The following is a 19565-nucleotide window of genomic DNA, read 5'->3' as shown; positions in this document are numbered from 1 at the left end:
GTGTCATTATGCCATTATGGTTAGCATAATTTATAAGGGGTGGGGTAGCAATGGGTGGGGGGAGAGAAAGTTGTTCATGTTGGCTTAAATAATATTCTCTCAATAGTAAACAATAAAAAGAAAAATGCCAAACAGATTTTACCTGTAAGTAAATAAGTTATTTTTTTTTCTTAACAGGAATTTAAGATTTATGTGTTCCGTGTTAGTTAAATATTAACTGTACCTGCCTTAAAGATTCTGCAACTTTATAGCCACTCCTTCTCCACTCCCCTGTCCATCCATTTTCCTTTCTATCAGTGGTAATTCTACCACATAATAGTCCAATTTTGTTTGTACTGACTCTGCAAGAGACTTTTTAAATTTAAAATCTACTTTGGTTTGTAACAACTAGACAACAAATTTGAATGTCTGTAGAGGCGAGTCAAGTAATAGATTAAATATTTCACATGAAACTATATAGATCTATCTGATGAATCATAAAAGTTGAATTATATCTAAATATTTCACATAAACTGTATGGACGTGATTTAATAGCTAAATTATGACTTATTATTTCACATAAACTGTATAGACCTGATGAATCATAATAGCTAATTTACGAATTATTTCACATGAACTGTAAAGACGGGATTTAATAGCTAAATTATAACTTATTATTTCACATAAACTGTATACTGTAGATCTGATGAATCATAATATCTAAATTACGACTGATTATTTCAAATAAACTATATAGACATGATTTAATTCGCTAAACTATGACTTATTATTTCTCATAAACTGTTTAGATCTGATGAATGATAATAGCTAAATTACGACTGATTATTTCACATGAACTGTATAGACGTGATTTAATAGCTAAATTATGACTTATTATTTCACATAAACTGTATAGACCTGATGAATCATAATAGCTAATTTACGAATTATTTCACTTGAACTGTAGAGAAGTGATTTAATAGCTAAACTATGACTTATTATTTCACATAAACTGTATAGACCTGATGAATCATAAGGATAGGTCCAAGTCTCAGTGCTGAGTTGGACTGCAAACAGGGCATTTCCAGTAGTATAACTACTATAAGCAAATTACGTTCTTGTTTTTAGTGCGCTCAGGCAAATGTCAGCAGTGGTCTGAATGTAAACATTTCCAATGCTCTAAATCTTTTAAGAATCATAAATTTGAAAATTGTCCTACCTGTCCTACCTGCTTCATGTACAGTTATTGGTGGATCAGTAGGGGTCAACAGAGGTCAGAGTCTGAACACTAGATAAACACAATCTTCTGAGGAAGATGAATGATGACTAATGTCATATTTGTCATGTGGTTTGCCAATGACTACAATATTACTGCTGTTATTGGTCACAGGTCAGTAGGGATCAACATATTAAATTGTTAAATGCTTTATATATATCAAGAAAAATAAATTTTAACAATGTTTGTACATGCATGAGCCTTATAAGACCTCCAGCGTTATATGTGAGACACACTGTGCTGTTTGTGGGAGTTGGTCATCTCTATCACATTGACTTGTTAGTAATTGTTAGGATGGGTGTACTGTACTTCTTCTGTAATTTACATGACAGTGTAACAGTTAACAACAATTCTTCTTTAAATTTCCATTAACAAGTTTTGTTTTGTGATCTGAGTCATCTACTGAAGATGACACGCAGAATGCAAGAAGTGTGCATGAACCAATTCCACCAGAAATAGGCCATTTCAGTTACACACACACGCACACACACACATTATCTTAAATTAATCATATCACTGTGTCTGTACTAATGCATATTCATATGTAACTCCTACAGTATGCCCTGAATTATCCACAGTAAGCTAGCAAATATCCATAGGATATGTTCTTGTCTGTGAAGGATATATGTGTTGGAAATGTGTTGGTCCGTTCATGTTATAGAATGTATCCTTAAATTTAAGCCTAACTGAAAATAAGGCGTCCTATGGCCCCTGGGCCAACCTGCAGAGTGGGTCCACGTATAGACCAAGTCATTTCTGGTACGATCCTTATTATAACAATGATGAAACAAATATTAGGAGGAACGAAATTTGAACAACAGCCTCATGATCAAAGGGCAGGTATATATATTCTGTATTATCCCCAATCAATGACTCTGAAGTATAATATACAAATGAAGTATAATATACAAATGAAGTATTTTAATAACATAGGAATCCTAAAAAAGACCACATCCGACTTTCAAATTAGACAGATATTATGAACGACCTCAAGACAGAAGATGGTCAAACCCCTAAGTGTTAAAACAATCAACTGATTAGAGATGGTGACAATTACTAAATTTATATTATTACAAGTCAAATTTTGACACTATCAAGTCAAAAACTGGTGTTATCCACTCACTCAAACTACATACGGTGCAGCCGTTGGAGCATCGGTCGCAAGTTCAGATTGTGTAAGTGCATAAGGTGGAGATGGAGAGATGATGTATGCCCAAATGGCCCCAAATAAATTATACAAGTTTTTTTCAGGAATAGGGTAATACCTCCATGATCAGATAGAGAGAGAGACAGACAGACAGACACTTAAGCCGTGGAAGAATGCTAAAGCATGGGCTCAATCACTGTATGTCAATGAGGCTGGAGCATCGCACGGTACAACTTGATGGAGCCTGATCGTCTTCAGGTCTCGCTGCCGATACAAAGTATCGGATGCTGTTAGGGGCTGCTGTCGGTGATCGACAAAATTTGACACCTTCACGGTTTGACTTTAATAAGGAAGACAAGTCAATATTTATTACTTGACCAATGAGATGTTTTACACTCACAAAAAAAGAAAGTTAAAACAAAACAAGAAGAATAAGAAGAGAAGGAATGAAGAAAAAAGAAGGAGCTGGGGTATGGGATGACCTGCGCCGATCTAATCTTACCGGTCGGATTCTCCCAAACTCACTCGAATTTAAGAAGGGCTTGTTTTAAATATGGAATGAAACTAAACATTCCCTCTTCTGTAATAAACGATAGCATACTCAAGGTTTAGATATGCGTCCGGAAGCTATCTCTTCTTCTAGGGCATGAAGATAATATTTCAATGTTACAGACTTTCTGGGTCAACGTTGCCTAGAATTTCACCTTCAAACAGAATCGTTTGTCTTACTTGTTTGTTGTAAAACTAGAAAATACAAAGTGATCGTGCTCTCGCAGACTTTATAATAGAAACAGAGAGGGAGAGAGAGAGAGAAAGTTGAAAAGTCTGGAAACTACTGGCTTCAGAGAAGACTACCTTGACAAGATAGATTAATACATCAGCCAAAAATAGTTGATATTTTATGACATGAGATTAATAATGCATGGAAGTTTGAATTCACAAATTGATAGTGAATTTATACCTTTCGTCCAGTAAGGAAACACCCTCCCTCCCTCCCCAACTCCTTTAACGGCAGATAGAGCCACTTGTACTTGCTTTTGTTTAAATGTTTTTGCAGATTTTTAACAACAAAATTTCTAGGCAATAAGTGGAATTAAATTTCTGGCCATCCTATACATTAATTGATTTCCTTTTGCTTGCGACTTTTGATATCGATATTACTCTATAAGTGCATAATATCTCTTGATTTGAGTGTTACATCATCAACTGTAAAACAAAAAAGCTTGGAGGGGCACTAACAATTTAAGGACGGGCACCAAACAGTTTAAGTAGGGGCACAGTATTCATGTCGTACACCTCAGGTGCAGTTTGTGTAGACATGATGGAGGCAAAGATTGGGAAGGGGGAACAGTAACCTACGGAGGGTCCTTGGCATAAGGCCCCGTGCTGCGTTCTGCTTAATTACGGGCCTGTTGACAGTTTCGTCTAAGCGGCATTGTATAGCAGCATTGGTAATTACCTGCATGCATATCGATTGTAACATGCGGATATGTAGGCCCTACTTCCCAGCTCAATGAGGTTATGCTGACGAAGTTTTGTGGATTTCATTCTTGGTCTTGTATGTATATATTATTCGCTCATATTTTTTTCTTCATTCCAACTTAAGTGATCAGTTTTATATTACTACATCAATGTGAAACAGTAGCAATGACCAGAGCCGTATATTTAGAGAGTTCGGCCAACTGGCAATTTGTGACGTCATATGTTTACAATGGACGCCATGATAGTTCCTTAGCAGTTGCGCGAATTCGTGCAAATGCAGTGCGTCGTACATAACCTATGTACAAGAACTATACAGCTAGCCTAGTATTGGTAGGCTAGTAGCGTTTATTTATACTGTACGGAAGAAATGCATTTCTTGTTGCACAACGTTTGAAGAAAATTTCAACGTTATTAAAATCATAACTAATTCACTTTCTTTTAACCGTTCGTCACGAAACGAGAGGTTGTCCTTATGATGAAAGTTTACGACCAGGTAAGTGAATAACCGTGCGAAATAGCATACAGTACTGTAGTAAGTCAATAGGCTATAGACAGACAGGGTTAAATGCTCATGGCCTCTAGTCTAAGTCTACAGTAAGTGAGCTGCATCTCTGTAGGGATACAGTTGTACATTACAATTGTTGTTACAGTTGTGTGGGACTCTGGAGCTTCTCATGCCCACAGGCACTCGTAACGTTACTGTATGTAGGTGTATAGTACACAAACACGGGCCTGTATTTATACTGTAGCCTGTAGGCCTACACCTAGTTAACTTTATGAGTACCTAGGCCTACTTCATGGTAAGGCGAGGGGTTAAGCCTAGGTTTATCACCACAGGGTTACTATTGATTTTCAGTGTCAGTTGTTGGCTGATAAAAATGATAAAGAAAGTAGACAGGTCAGTAATTGAAATTTGAAATCAGTTTATTCATAAGGTACTGTATCACATATGTACAATAATATTGATTTGATCAGGGAATATGAACAATGGTCTACATAAGTTAAATGACACATATTAAAACTGTCAAACAGTAAGGCTATATGATAACTTTCAAAGTACTTCTCTTACTTTCTGAATATATGAGCTACAGATGGCAGGAGTATCGTCAAAATTGCAGTAGGCTATATACCCAAATGTTGTTTATAAATTGAGTTAGCCTAAATAACTGAATTGTTATTCAATTGCAAAATCTTGAAGACTTAAAATTAGCTTTCAGCACACACAAGCTACAGCAAATACACTGTACCAGTTTGCAGCACACAGTGCACACCGTATCATATGTATCCAGTTGGGATATTTTCTCAATTTGACTGCAACAAACCAATTATTTGAGCTTTTTACCAGTCATTCTTTTTCAAGTTGTACAAGACAGGATTGTCATGACGTTGATACAGTATTATTAAACCCCTTAGAATCTGACTGCAATGGATGCTGACTGTGGTGATACAGTATGTGTAGTAATGTATGGTGTGTAATATTTATGATCACTGTAGTAATCAAGTTTGGCCACATTTGTAGGTGGGGTCACTGTTATTCACATACTTTTATGAACAAATTCATGCTAATTTTCAGATCTGCTGGAAAATAATTAAGTAAACACATTGGAATATAATGACATGAAACTTCTTATGAAGTAAAAAGTTCTTTCCTCTCTAGTTTTTAAAAACCAATCTCAATGTTTTTGTGTAAAAATCTCCAGAGTTTGGTGACTGCTCTGGATCAGGATGAGAGTTTAGCTTCTTTAGTGTATCTACTTGACAGGGTGATATTATTTCATAGGGTTTTTTATTTTCTCAAGTGAACAGCATACTGGATATAAATATATATTTGGGTTTAAGATACTATGACAAACTTATGTCCTCCAAGTCTGATTTATTTACTTGATTTTATCAACAAGAAGCCTCATTGCCATGCTTTTACTACCTAACTTTCCACCAGACTTTTAACACTGAATTTTTGTCTTCTTTTCAGCCCTTTACGTTTTACAAAAGATGTGGAGACGGACATCAGGTATCTGGAATGCAGTTTCCCTTTGATTTTGTGACACTCTGGAAATTGGGAGGTTGCAGTTGAATCGATAGCCAAGGTCAACTGTTTCTAAGAATTACCCATGTTGATGAGGTTATCACTGCTATACTTCCTGAAGGTCATTCAGTGGTCTTGAGGTATTGGAAAGCCCTTTGATTTGGATGAACGAGGTTACCATCGGTGTACTCCTAAAACTTGTCAATGTAGCCAAAATGGAAGATGGTGGGGAAGTGGATTGAATGTTGTCCAAACAGCTTGAGCAGTGCTTATCATTTTGCTTCAGTCTAGTTATGCAATAACCACTGAGGTAGTATAGGCTGTTTTCTTCATCTGTGGTCATCGGGTCAGGTGTTTGAGATGAATGTTCACCTCAGGAATGTCATCTGATACTGGACAGTCTGGTGTTTCAAAACTGAAATTAGTGAGGAAGTTGTTCTCATCGGTTTGATAGTTTCCAGCATTTATGATTTGCAGGGCATACTTGAATTCAACTGGCGAAGACATTGTCCGGACACTGCTGAATAGATTCTCCAAGCAATCTTGGGTGAACTGTGATGTCAGGAGGAACTTTTTTTCCCTTGTCATCGGTTCTTCTTGAAGATCCAAAATTGACTCTGTTGACAGAATAATGCCTGTTTGGACTGGCTTCCAAGAACATTTGGTTCAAATTTTGATGGTCTTGAACATCTTTATATTAGATAAGGTTATGGCTTTGATCTGGTCAGGAGCAAGCAAACCTGCATGCTTTTGGTAATAGCTGCCTTCTCTTTCCTCATTTTCCTTAGTTCTCTCTGGGCACAAGGCAGACGATACCTTAGAGAACCTTCAGATCTTGATGGTTGATTACATTGACTCTTGTTATTTTGCTGATTTGGTGTGACTGATGGTGTTGCATTTTCAGTGTCACGATCTTGAATAGAATGCAAAGTCAATATAAACACATAAGTTACTGCGATTATTCCTTTCACTGATCAATATAGAGTAGCATATTTCTGCAAATCCTTTGAAACAAGTAATTAAATTAACTTACTCAATAAATCATTTTCTTATTATTATATAAAATGTTAGTACACAAAGGAATATGATTATTCCCCAGGACTGGAAGTAGGAAAAGATCATTAGACTTGACAATTTGAATACAAATTAACAGAATTTTTTTCTGCTAATATGAAATGATTGTATCTGCAAACTTTTATATGCAGCGTGTTATCACATATCACTTCTGGGTCTTATCACTTGCAGCTGTATATTATGTTACAAATTTACAGAAAAGCAAAAGCTTTCATCAGCTGGGTGGCACAAAATATTGTCTCAGTTGCATGAATAGTTATAAGCCTGATTAGTAATGTATTGACAGCATGATGTTAGAATTCCACAGATAAATTCAAAATTGGTGTGGAGGAAAACAGGAATGAAATGACAAGTTCAGATGCATGAATCACAATGAAGGGATTTGGAAGAAGAATGAATAGATTGAGGTTAATGATGAAGTGTTTGCTTAATAAGAAGTGAGTGAGAATTAAGCAGATAAATTTAACAATTGGTGTGGAGGAACACAGGAATGAAATGACATGTTCAGAAGCATGAATCATGATGAAGGAATTTGGATGAAGAATCAATAGATTGAGGTTAATGATGAAGTGTTTACTTAATGAGAAGCGAGTGAGAATTAAGCAGATAAATTTAAAACTTGGTGTGGAGGCAAACAGGAATGAAATGACAAAAAAGTACAGATGCATGATGAGGGGATTTGGAAGAAGAATGAATAGATTGAGTAAATGATTGAGTAATTGAGTAAATGATGAAGGGTTGATTTAAGAAGTGAGTACCAAAGCCATGGAGTTGGAACACTGGACTTCCCAGCTCCAAGCTGTAAATCAACTAATCAAGTGGGAAATCTGGAGGTTAAAAAGACCTATATTTATAAAATGTTAATCTTATTGTTTGCAATAATCATGTGTTAAACAATAATTAATTAAGTATGATTGCCCTTTTCCAAGGTCAATTAATATATTCCATCAAAAGTGCAATAAACATGAAATACTTTCCAAGTTTTTATCATTAAAATGTAGTTGCATTTCTTCATTTGGTGATCAAGAATAGTTGTGGTAAACTAATACATTTTGTAGCACTGGTGGCACAGAACCTCTCTCAAGTACTCTCCTTAGTTTGGGATGAGTCCTATGCTGAAATAGTGTGGGGATGGCATCTTTCCTAAGCTTCCACTTGCCTTCACTTAGACACCTTTCAAATTGGCCATACTCAAAGTCAATAGGGCAGGCTCACAATCACCAAAAATTTATCTTCTGAATGGCCAAAGCAGACCTGCCAACCTTATAAACTTTTGAACCTGGGGATTGCAAATTTGAAACCAAAACGTAGGAAATTACCTGGTCATACAAGTGAGGAAAGTAAGAAATTTTGAAGATACATGCTGATTCCAAACTCTGTATTACAAACTGTCATAATTGAAGACTTAACTTTGAGAACTTGAAAGTGAGCTACAAGAGTTGGCATGCACAAGGAGGCCTAGCCAAGTATTTTTGTCTTTTGTAGGATAAGTTAGTTGGAGATGGACTGGACTTTTCTAGGCTAAACCCTAACATTAAGCCTGTAGGCCAAAGGTTAGGTTTAATGGAGTTTTCGACTGAAACTGTAATGCCTAGCTCATTTAAAACTATGCTGTATAACTGGCCTATCTCAGGCTAAGCATATATAGCCTAGCCCTATATATTGTTATACCCTCCGTAATTAGACTATCTGTGGCCAAGGCTAGTACTTTTTTACCCATAGCTCAAGTCGTATGATCGAGTCATGCAGCTAATTGTCTGCATAAAGGAAAGTTAAGCCTAACTCAGTCCTGCTGCAGTCAAACTTTAGGTCTAGCCTTAGTTGGCTACTAATAATGGGCTAACTCTAAGTTAGACTGAGTGCTTGCATTGGCCTAATTCTAACTAAGCTAGACCAGGCTTTTTAAACTCAGTCTTAGGCCTCGAATTAGCGAGGTATATTTTGCTTGTTCGCTTTGATCTAAAATTGAAGAAAACAGGAATTTCTGGCCTTTTATAACCAAAACATGACGATCTAGTCTTCGATGATGAGGCCTAGGCTATATGCCTATCCTCGCCTCACACAGCTTGGTACTAATACTATTCACTTTAGACCGCCAGCCTGTCCGACCAACTTTTGTTTCCAAATCTTTCGTCTTTGGACGTTGGTTGGAAAACCCCTCAAAAAAAACCTCAATCTTCACTTCGCTGGCTACATCCCCAGGCCTCACATCAAGACATAGTTGTATATAAGGAGGTTTTTCTGTTTTCTCTAACAAATTAAAATAATTGTTACGCAAGTATTGTACTAGCCTAAGTATGCATTGCATCGTTAGTGTTGTCTGCTCATCGCAAAAACTTTTTGATTTGGAACTATCATGGCGTCCTATGAGGGTGTGTCACCTCTCGACCAATCAAAATCGGTCCCCCATTGGCCAAACTCTCTAAATATACGGCTCTGGCAATGACTAAAGCAAACACCATAGCAACGCTTATGTCGTTTGATAGCGTTTGTTGAATCACCATGTCATTTTAGATCGATGTCAATGTAAAAACCGGCGGCAGCGACTTCAAAATGGCGACGCGTAACGAATAGTAATGTCATGTGAAAGCAGACGACCGACTGCTATTGGATATCCAATATATTGAAGTTGACTTGCAATGCAAAACATGAGAAACTTCAAATCACCGTATACCATCAGTAATGTCATATGAGGTGATACGAAATATTGATTACTTACAGAGAAGGCTTGTTGTCTTCTTCATAATGTAAGACTGTACTGTATGTATACGATATGCGTAGATCCCACGTGGTAGGTTACCAGAATGTACAGTAACACGGACACTTCATTGCAAGTATAAGCAATTTCGAACAGAGAAACAAACCAAAATACACGAGGGCAATTGCAACCAAGCGGTTGTTATTCTTTAAGTGTTTTCTTCTTCTCGTAGACTGCAAAACATGCAATCTGCAATAGGAAAATAGACTAACGTGTGATCAGATTATTATTTTACAGTACACATTTCCTATGTACAATATTGCAATAAGGTTATTCACAAATTCCCTTCGTCTCCGTATACGCGCACGCGAACATTACGTCTGTCTATATAGTACTGAATTATTGGACGTGTTTTAATGGTAGCCTAAGCGTATAGGTCCGTTTCATCTTTGATCTACGATACACGGTTGTAGAAGCTTCCGTAGATATGTACTTTGAATCCATCCTCGAGTTGTCACATGAGAGGCTCGGAAGTTAACACCGACCGATTAGATTTCTCTGGAAATTAAACGGAAGCGAAAGAGGCGACTTGATGTGATGTTCAAATTCAGATCGACAAATTTTCACCGTCGGGCATCTCAAATCGTTGATTACATCTCACTTTGGTAAATGTAGATCAACTGAAATTCGAACAAGTCATGCTAAACCATCGGAATCTAGACAAGCCTGCCGGATAAAATCTCTCCTTTCGTTGAAACATTAGGGAAAAATCGATAGATATCTAGAACTCTTATGATACTGTTTCTCAAATCTGGTTGACATTTTGTTCTAAATTCTAATAACTAATCCAGAGAGCGATTTCAAAACAGCCTTGAGCTTGCATATGTTTGAAGGGGTCCCTAGCAACATTTTGCTGTACACATTTCATCGATCCTGTGTTCTAATTTTTTTTTTTTGCCGTGTTTTGCCGAACGACACTGCATGCATGCATGTTGTTGTTTCGTATAACGCGTTGTGTTGTGGATTGGGAAATCAAACAGGCTTCTCGCAAACAAATCAAATTTGGTTCCGTTCCCGAAATTTGCCTGTAATAAATAACCTCGTATTTACATGAGAACTAGTTGAGACTATTGGAACACTAGTATATAGTTGTTACTCAGTTTCACACACTGAGCGATTATCAGACAAATGGACTTCGTATTTATATATCTGCAGTAAAATTTACTGAGATTTATGCGATATACTCTGTCAAAAATCAATGTTTGATATTTAATGCCGTTTAATCCTTTGATAATATAAAGAGATGTAAGCTTAAAAATAATATTTAGTGAAAGAAAATGAAAGATCGACATAGCCACGTGCGTTTGTGTCATTAGAAGAGTCTTCTAGGAAATGATCCATATAATGATAGTTAAAATTACATTTTGTTTAAATATATTATATAAAGGCCTATATATACCGTACTATATCAGGGGCGTCGGAAGCTATTTGGTATTGGTACGGCAGAACAGAGTGTGGCCATCTACAGTAACATAATTATCGGGGGACGTTTGGTAGGTCAAATTACGCTATGCGCCACCATGGTTGGCGCGTAGCGTAATGAAGAAAATTTTGAAAAAAATGACTCCCAGATTGCAGGAAATGGCACTTCCCGAGCTTGAAAACAAGACCCCTGCCATGTCAGATTAGTCACCTTTAGCCTACTTGCCGTCATCATTATTGAAAATTATATTGAAAAGTTTACCTCCCAGATTATTTTTTGCCATTTTTTGTTTTCTTAGTCCTACTTTTTTTTTTTTTTGCGCCGTGAATATTGGTCCAGCGTTCGCCGGACCTGCCGTACCGGCTCCGACGCCCCTGTATATACAGTATATAGTATACTACATATATACAATATATATACTACTGGACATGGCTTAATACACAGTGAAAACATAATACTTGCTATGTATAGAATCGTCCGGGAATCACCGAAAAATCAAGGCATAACCCACTTTCCATTTAATGAAGTACCCAGGGACGTCGCTAGAGGGGGGGTGTGGGGGGGTGTCTCACCCCCCCAATCTTGGTAAAAATGACGATAGTTGGAAAATTTGAGTGCGACAGTCGGAATTTCCGACTGTCGGAATTTCCGACTGTCGCCAGCTTCAATTCGGAATTTCCGACTGTCACGCTCTAATTTTTCTGACTGTCGCACTCTTTTTTTCATATGTTCTTGTAATTTGTGAGTGACATAAAATTTTCGATCAAAATTGACCTTTAATCAGTCATATTTACCACGTTTTCCTCGTCACATTGAGAAATTGTATCTCGCGATCCTTATACTCCACCATACAAAACTTCGTATGATTTTGAATACTCTAAAAAAAAATACGTTCGCCAGCTTCAATTCGGAAAATTTATGTATTAATTTTGCTATTGGGTGGGTCGACCCTGTTCGCTAGCTTAAAGTAAGTTCAGGATATACCAGGGACGTAGCCAGGGGAGCAGGGGAGCGACTGCTCCCCCCTTTGAGTGTCGAAAAAAAATGTTTAAAAACTGTTGTTTTTTTAGCATAGTATTTTGTCAGTGCTCTTTTGATCTTGAATACTCGTCAGCTCCGTTAACTCGGTTATAATCGTAATAACATGCAGGCCTACTGATTCAACTACTTACTTAGTTTGGCAGATGCAATTTGATAAATTTAGCCTATAGCCTATTTCAAACCTGCAGTTGGCCACTGCGTAATAAAATACATATTGCCTACCTAACCTCACTCGATGGAATGTCACGAACCGTATGCACAACGACGACGACAAGTTCGTTCTCATCCGTTCTATGATTCGTCCTAAGTTGTTGCACGAACAGCATGTTATGAAGCTAAGCTAGCAATCGTACGTGATACGCACTTCCTATAAATAATTATTATACTGTTAATACACGGAGATAACGATATTTTTTTAGGCCACTGCAAATATGGCTGTCTTACAAAATATGAAAGTTTATATTGTCCATCAATTAAGTTCGTCAAATGTATTTAAGTCCAGACATTGGACAATAAACAAGAATCATCCTTCTGGAAAAATTATAAAAGAGCACTATGTTTGTCTTTCTGATATATTATGTAAAAGAACATGTAAAAGAATTCAAACAGGAAACAAAATCTGCTGATAGTATGATATCATATGATAATGATGAAACTGGCAACAAATTGCACCAGATCGCATCTAAGGACCTTCAATTGTTCAAAAAATCTCAAAGGGGAGGGGGACACCCCCTCCCCTTAGACCCCTCCCCCATATCAATCGCAAAAAGTGCTTCCCCTTTGAAATTCCTGGCTACGACGGTGGGATATACATTGTATCTATGGTATACAATTAAAACGCTCAATGCTAATCTACGGAAGTTTAAAAGTGCCATCAACATAAGCAAAAACTTTGCCCCATAAGGTACAAATGTATTGCAAAATGTTCGGAACAAAAGTGCAGTCGCGAAAGATGGGGTGTCTAACTGACACTGACCGTATCGTTGACGATGAGTGCGGGGGGGGGGGGAGGGGGGTACAAGGCAGCAGTCGGAATTTTTTGACTCCAAAACCCATCCAGTTGGAATTTCAGCCACTACACCCCCCCCAATCATCAGGCCTTAGCTACGTCCCTGGAAGTACCTGGTATACAAAATGCCTACAGGTGTTCATTTTCAATTTTTGTTAAGCCGCAAGTTTGTGCATTTGGCTGGCTCATACTGCAACAATAAACAATTTTTTTTTCATGTTGTCCTATCGGCCGAAACGAGATCCATTGATCCATTTAGACCTATGAGTTAATAAATTAGGTTTTTAAAATTTAAGTATTCTTTTAAATAGCCTAAATGGGTTTTCGCATATTCTTTACTTATGAAGCAGCTTTTGAAATCAGAAATTGTTTTTCTATGGATTTGCTTTGTAAAGTGAGAACTACGCGACGCTTTAATTGGACCAAGTATGTAGTATCTAAATTCCCTCACGGTTTGAAATTACCCAAGTGTAGCTATTTGGGTTTAAACGTCAACGTGTTTTTATTGGGACTATACTATGCTGCTGATATAGCCAGGCGGATTTGTTAAATGTATAACATAGTTATACCGCGCAATATAATAGTGAAAATATTTGCTTGCTAGATTTTGCAGATGCTTTACACTATATATAGTAATGCGGTAATGCCTCTATATGTATTTAATATTTCAGCCTAGATATAGGACGGCCACGCGTGCCCTCCGTAAATCATTTTGACGAGAACTACCAGGGTGTGGGCCATGGTGCGGGCCCCTCCCCGGTAAAAATGACGTTAAATATTTGATTTATTTCTCCTTGTGTTAAATATATTCATAAATAACTCACTCACGCAGATAAATTGCTCAGTAAAATGAGTAAATCAGATGTGACGGATGAATGCACCAGCTGGTTCATTTCAGAGAAAAAAATATCACCAACAAATGCATCATCCACTGTTTAGTCACCGATGCATAAACACTTTCATGTCAGCTTACTGCTATATACGTCATTCGTAACCCGAATGCAATCGGGCTTTCAATGTTTACCATGATTTTTATTCAATATTTCGGAAATTGAAAACAATCTGTGATTTCTGTTCCATCAGCAAAGTCATCAAACTCCACTTTACGATACAGGTCCACGTCGTTCATGACGTCAGGATATTTATACGGCTCATGCAGAATATAAGAAAACTTGTACTCTTTTACATCTTGGGCATGATTCGTTTTGTGATAATCTCACCCGATCAAGCCCTGCATGAGCCCATCCGCGATCCTCTCCATCACGAACTACCCACTCCCCCCCCCCAACCAACCAACCCACCCTTCCCATCCCTACCAGTTCATCCAATCCTTGGACGTCTCGGGGTCGAATTGGCGTGTCTCTTTTGTCTTGTTTCCTTTTTAGATGAAAAACCAGCAGAGTAACCCTTGTCCGCTATATCGGTCATCCATTAATAATGCAGGGCCCATCCTCCTCCTGACAAAGTTTGGTCATCCCCTATGACAAATCACAACCTTTTAAGGCTTTTGTATCTACGCAACGTAACAAGTTTATGAGGTTTTGCTCAATGGTGCATGGGCTCGAAATGGATCTTGCTGCATGGCCAATATGAAGTTGTGAATCTATAAAAGGCGAGTCACAGTCCTTAAGGATGTACGTATAACCTACCCCGTGAGATGGCAATATTACATTTTATATGGTAAAAATGAAACAGTCCATTGTCCATCTGTTATGTTGAAATATCCAATAACATGGCTTTGTAGGCCTTACTCTTCTACACGCAAACTGCCAAAAAGTGTATATAGATATGTTTTCATGCTTTCCTCAACATAAGGTTCTGCGGACCGAACCGGTAGGAAGTTGAAACCATCTTGCGGGCCGCAGAAAATTTTACCGCGGACTACACTTTGCCCACCTGTGGGTTCTTATGTTATGCATTGTTAATACTTTTTTTTACAATTGGTGCCGATAATTAGGCTTACACAGAAATTCTTTTGCTGATGTACGAAGAAACATGAGAGGGACACCAAAAACAGGCGCAAGTTTGGACCACTATTTCATGGAATAATTAAACCAAAACTTGTCATGTTCATGCGAACGATCGCACACACATGCAGAATTAGGTTATTTAATTTTGAACGTATTGCTTCTTCGTCGCATATACATAACATTAAAGTTGCACGCACGACAAGAATACCATATAATTTCAATAATGTTGAAGGCTCAGTATCTCTGAGAGAGTTATAGGGGCTCAAGCCGTATGAGGTCATCGAACTTTCCTGCTGCCGAACAATTTCGAAATTGAAAAGAAAATATTTTGTTTATCATTCATGATGTGATTTCGTCCCTATTGCAGCTAAAACTACTAACATGCGAAGATTACTACTATATAATATCAGTAATGTTGATGCTCAGCATCTCTGACAGAGTTATTGGGGCTCAAGCCGTATATGAGGTTATCGGATTTTCCCGAATATGAAAAACAAACATTTGTAGCTAATAAAACAATGGTCCAATTTAGAGCTCTATGTATATGCTATATTTGAATGACACTGGTTCAACCTTTCTGTTAATGGTATAACGGTATATGTGTGAATAGGCTTCTCCCTTTAAGTGGCTAACATTGCAGGAGACATTTTACCAATGCCAACGCATCTGAGATATTGATAGATGTTCAGGGATCGGATTTCCCTCCCCTCGGAGCCCGTAAATCTTAGCATAAATATGACACCTGAGGGTGCTGAAGATTACGAATACTATTTTTTACTATTTTTTTTTATTACAAAGTATGAACCCTATATTGCAGTAAGTGATACGTTCAAAAGGCGCATTAAATGTTATACTCGCACCTCCAGCATCTTTAATTCAATAATTAGTCATGTGATACAAGACGGTTCGGTGGTCCTTGGATGTCGAATCATGGAATGGTATGTTTGGTGTAGGCTTCAATTCATAGCCATCGTTGATGTATATATTTAATTACAGCAGTTCAACAGAGTGAAATTTCTCGTGTAGAGTCATATAACGTAGAGTCATATATTGTGGAATATGAAAAATCATATACTGTGGGACATGTGGTGCCATAATGTTGTGTCATATATTGTGGGATTGAACTTACAGTATATATATATATATATATATATATATATATATATATATATATATATATATGCATATATATGCAAATATATCAATATCTATATCGTGGGATATGTATAGTCATACATTGTGGGACAGCATGCATAGTCATACATTGTGGGACAACATGCATAGCCATATATTGTGGGACATATCGTGGGTATAGTCATACATTGTGGGACAGAAGATGTGACCTAAACCAGAAAAGTCCTGCGCTCAAGATTTATAACCGATGTTATTAATACCGAAGAACTTGGTTGCATTAAATTGATATGATCGCATAAAATATAAAGACCATGACTGAATCAAACCTCGAGCTCAATTTCAATAATTGTAAGCATTTATTATTTTTCCTAGTTAGAGTTTATAGTTTCCACTTCCACTAGACTAATGTATAGGCTATATCAGGGAGTTGCCAGAGACTCCCTGGTGATAATTTCCCGCTCTCCGTCTTATTAATTTATTTCCCTTACTCCCGTCATCTCTCCTGATGACGTCACCTGATGACGAAACCTGTTTATTATCAATACTATGATTAGTAAAGGAACTTTATTACTTATTAGTATTATACTTAACGAGGGGGTCAAATATCTATAATTCTTTTTATAACAATTACTAATACTCAGTGTGTGTAACACCCTTGAGAAAGTTTGTTTCGTGAGTTATACCTGGTATCCATGCAGCCTACATTCATTTTGTGCATGGCGTGTCAAATTCTCATTAATAGTTTATTATTTTATTCCACGACAAGGATTTAGTCGGATCTTTTGACCTCCGTCATTATTTTCACAGAAGAAAATAAAAACAAAAAAACAAAACAGGTGATTTCGTACCGCCATAGTTCAACGTGACTTTACAACACACGCATATGCAATATAGATTTATATTATATAAATAAAGAGAAGAGGAATGAAATATGTCATAGAATGAGTTGATTTATTATACCCTCGGCTTCCTGAAATAGAACAGGGTCTGTGGAAATCATATTGTTTACCTAAAAAACGTCGGCGCTTTTCTCTCTCTCCGTTTCCAAAAAGAAGAATAAAGAAAGAAAAAAAGAAAAAAAAACAGGAAAAATGGAACGATATGAAAACAGATGCTTTTTAGAAGTTATTATGATTCTGGGTATTGTATTGCTTTGCCTTTCGACGAGTAGAGAGACCAACGTGAAGTAGAGTCTTCGGTTTCTAGAAATTCATCTCTATATAACTGAAAGTAGATCCTATGACAAGGATTGTCTTCCAAACGATCAAGCAACACAAAAAGGCCATCGGGTTATGGTGTCATGACCATCCTATAAGTCACATAATATAGTCTGATCCAACAAGCATTCCTTATTGTAATATACAAAATAATTATAATACGTTATTCGGTAAGGTGGGTATGTCCTATATTGGTAAGGTTCAAATCCAGGCTATATATGGAATTCGCAGTGATAGAACCACCGAGAATAGGAGGGGGTGGTGCGGTTGGTGGATGCGGGACGTTTTTTGAATATTATTTGACTCTCAAACCCACTGCGCGATATACGATACTTTGCAAACTGTTTGTATTGAATCACGACTTAAAAGTTTATCATCGATATATTTTTTTCGTTTTTTTTTCGTTGTGACTCGTCTTTTGGTAATAGGGGCCAATAGGCCTATAGTCTTTTGTACTTTTCGGAACTGTTTTGTTTGTACAAATGTAATTTATAATGCACCGTATATTTACGACTTACAACTATATATTAAAAAGTGCAAAACACGATAATATGAAAGAAAATTTAAAAACATTTATGTGGTATACAGATGATCTTTGGAGGAAGGTGTGAAAGAGGGGTGGAGAGATGTGAGGAAGGGATATGGGGAAAGGAAAATTCGATCCTTCCCAAATTCTTACTCGTGTTTTTTCATATTCATGACTTACATTTCTACATTGTACATGCATACAAAACACAACCTTGACCAAATACATTCCGCCGCTTTTATGCTGAATATTAGCGGATAGAGGTTTCCCTACCGCCAATTGAATTTGATGACGTCGTTATACTGAAACCCGCGAATTTAACGCCGTCTATTCAAACACAGCTGTACACTGCAGGTTTCGAGGGGTTTCTCAATTGATCAAATAGGAAACACGTCATTCCGTTTTGAATGGCTTTTTCTTTCGACTGTAATCCCTCAAACAAACTTTACTCGATTATTACGAGATCACATAAGATATTATCAGGATTGAGAGTTTTGTATTCAGTGATTGGATTAGTTGAATGGGGATAGGGAGGGGGAGGGGTGTATGTCTCTATAATTACAAAGAGCGCTTGGCCTCTCCAAACGACTTTAGCATTACAGTTGGCTGTGGTATCATTATGCATTTTGTATTCGATTGTGATGAGCGCCCTCTTTACAAATAACGAACGTTAAAAACTTCATACACTGTAAACAGATTTATTATTGCGCTTACGACTTTTTTGCCAACTGTGTAAAGACTAAGAAATGAATCGTCCATACAAATGAATACTTCGTGAATAATTATATAGTTAATATTTATTATGTACATTATAATTATTACATCAGTAAGCATCTCTGTTTTAAGAGGTGTATGATTTGAAACCCACTTCTTTCTTGTTTAAGAACCCTCAATCGTGACCTTGCCAAACTGCATTATGCAGTTTCATTTGATACGTTGCATTTCATGAATAGATGGTTTTAATGATGGAAGTGATTCCATCGGGATGTATTAGTTATCCACTTGTGAATGTTTTACAATTTATCATTCTTAGCTATATTTGGAAAGATGCCATTATTCTCTCTATCTCTCTATTCTTCCTCATGCAGTATATCAGTTACACTGATACGTGAAAACAAATGGGGGTGCGCGAGGGTAATAAAAGTATACAGACTGTTGGAACGCTCCACTGAATCAGTCGTTCTTGTTGAGTGATATAGCCGATGTGTAATGGGATCGGATTTTGTATTCGCCTGTTTTTTGTTTTCTTTTTATTTTCTTTCATTGTCGTCAATTTTTATTCGATAAGTCAAAGGCATACGTAGATTTATTAATAAGATTATTAATGTTATTATTATTTCTTATTATTAACCGTTTATATATGATTGTAATCTCCACAGCGTCGCAATCAGATTGAAAGCAAAAATCCACCCAAAGTTTAACATACAAATTATGAGGGATGGCACAGACTGCCATATAGTCGCTAACTCGCTATAGACCCAGACTTGATTTATATATATATAT

At 37.0% G+C, this 19565-nt stretch overlaps 1 protein-coding gene and 1 long non-coding RNA gene across 5 annotated transcripts in view; one reads left to right on the top strand and one right to left on the bottom strand.

Annotated features, from left to right (window-relative positions):
- Positions 1 to 11233, bottom strand: part of LOC139970787 (uncharacterized) — a 41977-nt gene extending 30744 nt beyond the window's left edge. For both annotated transcript variants that reach the window (XR_011794212.1, XR_011794213.1), the window contains exons 1-2: positions 9704 to 11233; positions 1199 to 1285 (exon numbers count right to left, since the gene is read on the bottom strand). This is a non-coding gene — a long non-coding RNA (uncharacterized lncRNA). The remainder of the gene's footprint in view (positions 1 to 1198; positions 1286 to 9703) is intronic.
- The window catches only part of LOC139970781 (uncharacterized), a 133064-nt gene that overhangs the window by 40182 nt on the left and 73317 nt on the right, over positions 1 to 19565 (top strand). The gene's annotated exons all lie outside the window — the stretch shown is intronic.

The sequence above is a fragment of the Apostichopus japonicus genome, chromosome 8 (genome assembly GCF_037975245.1).
Source record: "Apostichopus japonicus isolate 1M-3 chromosome 8, ASM3797524v1, whole genome shotgun sequence".
NCBI lineage: Eukaryota > Metazoa > Echinodermata > Holothuroidea > Aspidochirotida > Stichopodidae > Apostichopus > Apostichopus japonicus.
The sequence above is the reverse complement of the archived record's forward strand: the minus strand, read 5'-3'. Positions and strand labels throughout refer to the sequence as shown.